Here is a 5,504-nt window from a genome sequence, read left to right as displayed (position 1 = left end):
CAAGATGGATTAACACAGTGACTGTAACAATGGGCTCAATCATATCAGAGACTGTAAAGATGGCACAGGATAGGGCAAAGTTCAGATCTGTTGTTTCTTTATAGAGTTGCTGTGAGTGGTAGTCAGCAATAGCATGAGTGTACTTATGGAGGGAAAAGTTATTAATGTACTGAAAAGTACACAAAACATCAAGAAAACCACCACAGAAAAACAAAAAGTTTTACAAACAAGTGAATGTATTTACATCAGATTGTGCATCATAACTTGAACAATTTTAACATAATCATAATAACTATACTGGGAAGATAGAGGAAGAATGTGTGTGTGTGTGTGTGTGTGTGTGTGTGTAGTATATAAGTGTATGTTACATAGAGAAAGAATATACAGCTACATTTTTATCACTAAAAAAAGAAATATTTTTGGTTTTGTGTACCGTAGAGTCAGAACCGACCCATAGCTGACACTCCTGTGGGTTTTTCCAGAGGCAGTTAATTGTATGGGAGAAGATTTCCCATCCTTCTCCTGTGGAAGAGCTGGTAGCCTTGAACCATGTGCCTTTGGGATTGCAGTGCAGCTTCTTGCCATAAGAATTAGTTAAATTAAAAAACAAACAGGTTTGTCCTGGAGAGGTTGAAGCTGGGCTGCTCCTTGGAGTCAAGGATTCTGAAGCTTCGTCTGACATACTTTGGACATATTGTAAGAAGGGACCAGCTCTTTGAGAGGGACATCATGTTTGGGAGAGTGGAGAGACAGCACAGGAGAGGAAGAAATTCGATGAGATGAATCAATTCAGTGATTGGTGTAATGAGAGCAGGGGTGTCAGAAACAGTGAGGTTGGCACAGGTTAGAGCAGGGTTTAGGGCTGTTGTACATAGGGTCGCTATGATTTGCAAGTAACTTGATGGCACATAACAACAACAGCAACAGTAAAATAATGCATAAGCTTGTCATTTAGCAGTCTAAATGTGAAAGTCTAAATATGAAAAAAATAAAAGTGGTGAAGATGACTACTTCCTCCAGTAAACAGAACTAGCAGGTGGGGAGTAGTGGAAAATAAGATAAAATAGGAAATGATCTTCATTATTTTCCTAAATCATGCAATCATATGAATAGAATATATTTTTCCCATTGATTGTGACATTACAATATTTAATAACAAACATTTGAAATTCCTATCTTCATTTTAAAATAAGTCTATTTTAGAAATAATTTTTATTTATTATTCATTTTCTATTTATTTTTTATAAGTGACTAAGAAAGTTCAAATATTTGAGAACTATATAAAACAAGACCTTAAAGATACCTATGTTATATAAAGCCATTTTGAAATACAAGGCTAAGTCAGACCTAGAAACTCAATTGTGCTTATCCATTGTTGTTGTTGTATACCATAGAGTCAAAAACCACTCATAGCTGACCCTTCTGCAGGTTTTCAGAGGCAGGTAATCGCATGGGAGGAGATTGCTCATCCTTTTCTCAAGGAACAGCTGGTGGCCTCGAGCCATATGCCTCTGGGATTGGAGAGGCCAGTAGGCCCCCAGAGAGTAAGTATTTTCAACCTGAGGAAAATACAAAGACTGAGACAGGAAATAAATTTGGCTTTCTGGTGTGAAATTCTTAGAAACATTTAATGTATTGCTTACTATGCCTGCCTGCTCATCTTCACTCATGCTCTTTCACTCCACATCAGTTTGGAAACCCATCTGTATTTCACTGATCTTTTGCAGATATTAGGAATAAAAAGGATGTTATTCCACCTACAAAGTCATTATATATGATGAAGGTCTTATTATTTTTCATTTAAACTCATTTATTGGTCTCTTAATGGATCTTTGTCTATTCACTCATTTAGAAAGCATTAAAGCCAGTGAAGATCTCACAAGAGGATGAGACTGTTCCAGATCACATTCAGAAGACAACAAGAAATACAAAGAGAGGAAAATGTAGTAGTCATATACACTTTCTAAAAATTGGTTATGAGCTTTGATTTCTGGAAAACTTACACACAATTACTACAACAACCATAAATTACACACTCATTGGGAGGAATTAAGTGAAATTAAACTTTCTAAGATGCTTACGTGGCAATCTCCTATCAGGCAATTTGCTGCCTCTGAATATCTGCTGGAGGGTAATCTATGGGTCAGTTCCAACTTGATGAAACACAACAAGATTCTTATACAGGTTCCTGAATAGAGCAAATGATTTGATCTTCACTCCTACCAAAATGTTGATAATTCAAATCCATCTAGTGGCACCATAAGAGATGGGTCTGGGGATCCCCTTCTTGAAAAATCAGCCATAGAAATCTCTACAGATGCAGCTGTACTCTGAAACATGCGGAGTTATCATAAGCTGGCATCAACTCAGTGAGAGCACATTTGGTTTTGGTTAAGATTCTTTTTCTGTTTAGGGAGAAATGTAATACAATATTGTTGTTGTTAAATGCCATTGAATCAAGTACAACTCACAGTGACACTACGAACCACCAAGGTGTGTCCTGTCTTATCCTGTGCCATCCTCATCATCTCTGTCACACTAGAACCCATTGTTGAAGTAACCATATCATCTGTCTCCCTGATGGTCTTCCTCTCCTTCACTGACCCTCCATCTTTCCAAGCATGGCATCCCTTTCCGAAGAATAGCTTCAACCAGCTACATATCCAAATATGAGAGATGAAGATTTACCATCTTTGCTTCCAAGGAGCATTCTGGCTGCACTTTTTCCAAGATATATCTGTAGGGGGTTTTTTTAGCAGTTCATGACATGTTTAGTATTTTGCTCCAGCACCACAACCTTATGTCATCAATTCTTCTTCTGCCAACCTTATTCAGTTCTCTGATACATAGAAGGTGATTGAGAAGATCATCACCTGAATCAGTTTCATATTAGTCTTCAAACTGATATGTCCTTCTGCAATGAAGAGCCCCTCCTAGAAGCATGCACAAAGTATGTGACGCAAAGCCTCATTATTCTTGCCTCCAAAGAGCACTCTGGCTGCACCCTCTCCAAGACATATTTGTTCGTTCTTGTGGCCATCCACGGGATGTCCAGTGCTGTTCTCCAATACCACAGCTCAAAGGAGCTGTCATCCTTATTGTCCAGCTCTCAGAGGCATAACAAGTAATCGGAAAGACCGTGGCCTGAATCAGATGCACCTTAGTCGTCAAACCAACATCATTACTCCTCAATAATTTGCAAAGATCTCTAACTGCAAATTTTCCCAGTGCAGTATGTCTCCTTATTTCCTGACTGCTGGCACCAAATATGTTATTTGTGGATTCCAGCTTGATAAAGCTATTGACAGTTTCAGTCTTCTCTTCATCCATCATGATGCTGCCTGTCGGTCCAGTGGTAAGAATCTTTGTTTTCTTGATATTGAGATGCAATCCATACTTAAGGCTGCATTCCTTGATCTTCTGCTGTAAGTGCTTCAAGTCCTCTTTGCTTTCGGCAAGCAAGGTTGTGTCATCTGCATAATGCATGTATGTAGAAAGGGTACAATCTTGACACACACTTTTCCTGATTTTAAGCCATGCAGCGTTCTCTTGCTTGGTTTGGATAACAACTTCTGTCATGGGTACAATTATGTGTTCTAGGATTCCCATTCTTCTCAGTGTCTGTCATAATTTGTTATGATACACACAGTCAAATGTCTTTTCATAGTCAGCAAAACACAAATAGGCACTTTTCCTGTATTCTCTGCATTCAGCCAGAATCCATCTAATATTTGCAATGATATTTCTGGAGCTACGGCCACTTTTAAACTCAGTTTGAACTTCTGGCAATTCCCTGTCAATGCAGAGATCTAGTTATATCATGGGACCTTTGTGTAATTTCTATGAAAGTAATTAAAATGCAAGAATCTAGTAGTAAAAGTGAAAATTGAATAATGAAAATATTCAATGATTCCATAAATAAGAAAAATGAAAACAAAAACAAACCACCCAGAGGGGACAAATAGAAAGAACATATTAAGATGGATGATTTAAACTCAAACCAAATGCCCAAGAATTACATTAAATACAACTGGAATAAATACTTCAATAAAAAGATAAAAATATAAAAGAAATATATATTAGCTGAGATAAAAACAAAATTCTAATAATGTTTCCCTGAAATTGGTATGTAGGATTTGGACTTACATAATATTTATAAGAGAAACAAACAGAATGTAAAAATATGCAAAAGGCATACAAGTAGTAAGTGGAAGAAGGTATGCAAAATTAGCTGCATCATTCAGAATAGATTGAAAGGAAACATAATCATGAGAAATAAAGTGCTTTAATTCATTAGGAAGATATAACATTTTTGTGACTAAATTAGAAAAATACCTAGGGGGGAAAATTTCACACTTAATTGCTTTACATTTAAAAACTTTTCTTCTGAGATTAGGTACAAGACAAGATGACCACTATTAAACATTGTACTAGATCTTGTGCCAATTAAGATAAAGACAAGTGATATAACTGAGAAATGGAGATACACACTATTCTTTTTCAGAGATTATTTAATTTTGTGTTTAAAAGAATCTACAGAGAAATTATTATAATTAATAAGTAAACTTACAAGTTTGGGGGATAGACCCTATGCACATCCGAACTTCTCCAACAGAGTAAAGGAAAGCCACAGATTGGGGAAAAAATATTTAGTAATGACATCTCAGATAAGGGACTTAAATCTAGAATTTATAAAATACTTTAGCACCACAACAAGATAAAGGTAAATAACCCAATTGAAAAATGGGCACAGGTTATGAACAGACACTTCACCAAAGAAAACATTCAGACGGCCAACAAATAAATGAAGAAATGCTCAAAATCCCTAGCTCTTAGAGAGATGCAAATCAAAACAACTATAAGATATCATCTCACCCCAGTAAAAATAGCAAAATTTAACAGAGCAGCAAACAACAAATGCTGACGAGGTTGCGGAAAAACTGGAACCCTTATTCACTGATGGTGGAAGTGTAAAATGGTACAACCACAATGGAAGGCTGTATGGCACTTTCTCAAAAAGTTGCAAATAGAAATACCATTTGACCCAGCAATTCCTCTATTGGGAATATACCCTAAAGAAACCATAACTGCCACCAAAGCAGGTATATGGACATCCATGCTTATTTCGGCTTTGTTCACAGTAGCAAAGAATTGGAAACAACCTAAGTGACCATCAACAAACGAACGGATAGAGAAGCTCTAGTATGTTCACACAATGGAACACTATGCTGTATTGAAAAACAAAGAACTCTTACAATATTATTCAAAATAGGTGACCCTGGAGGACATTAGCTGAGTGAAATATCTCAGTCACAAAAGGACAAATACTGCATAGTGCCACTGTTGTAGAATGTGACTGACATCAGGGTTAGGAAGAGACTGAGAAAAATTGGATAAATTATGTATACTGCATTGAAACAGATGAAGGAGAGAACAATTTAAAAGTGATATATTTTCGGGTATTATGGTTATGACAAGAGTCCAGAATGAAGATTGCATAGTGG

Source organism: Elephantulus edwardii, unplaced genomic scaffold, assembly GCF_000299155.1.
Source record: "Elephantulus edwardii isolate Elephantulus edwardi_28Jun2011 unplaced genomic scaffold, EleEdw1.0 scaffold00070, whole genome shotgun sequence".
NCBI lineage: Eukaryota > Metazoa > Chordata > Mammalia > Macroscelidea > Macroscelididae > Elephantulus > Elephantulus edwardii.
Note: the sequence above shows the minus strand (reverse complement) of the source record.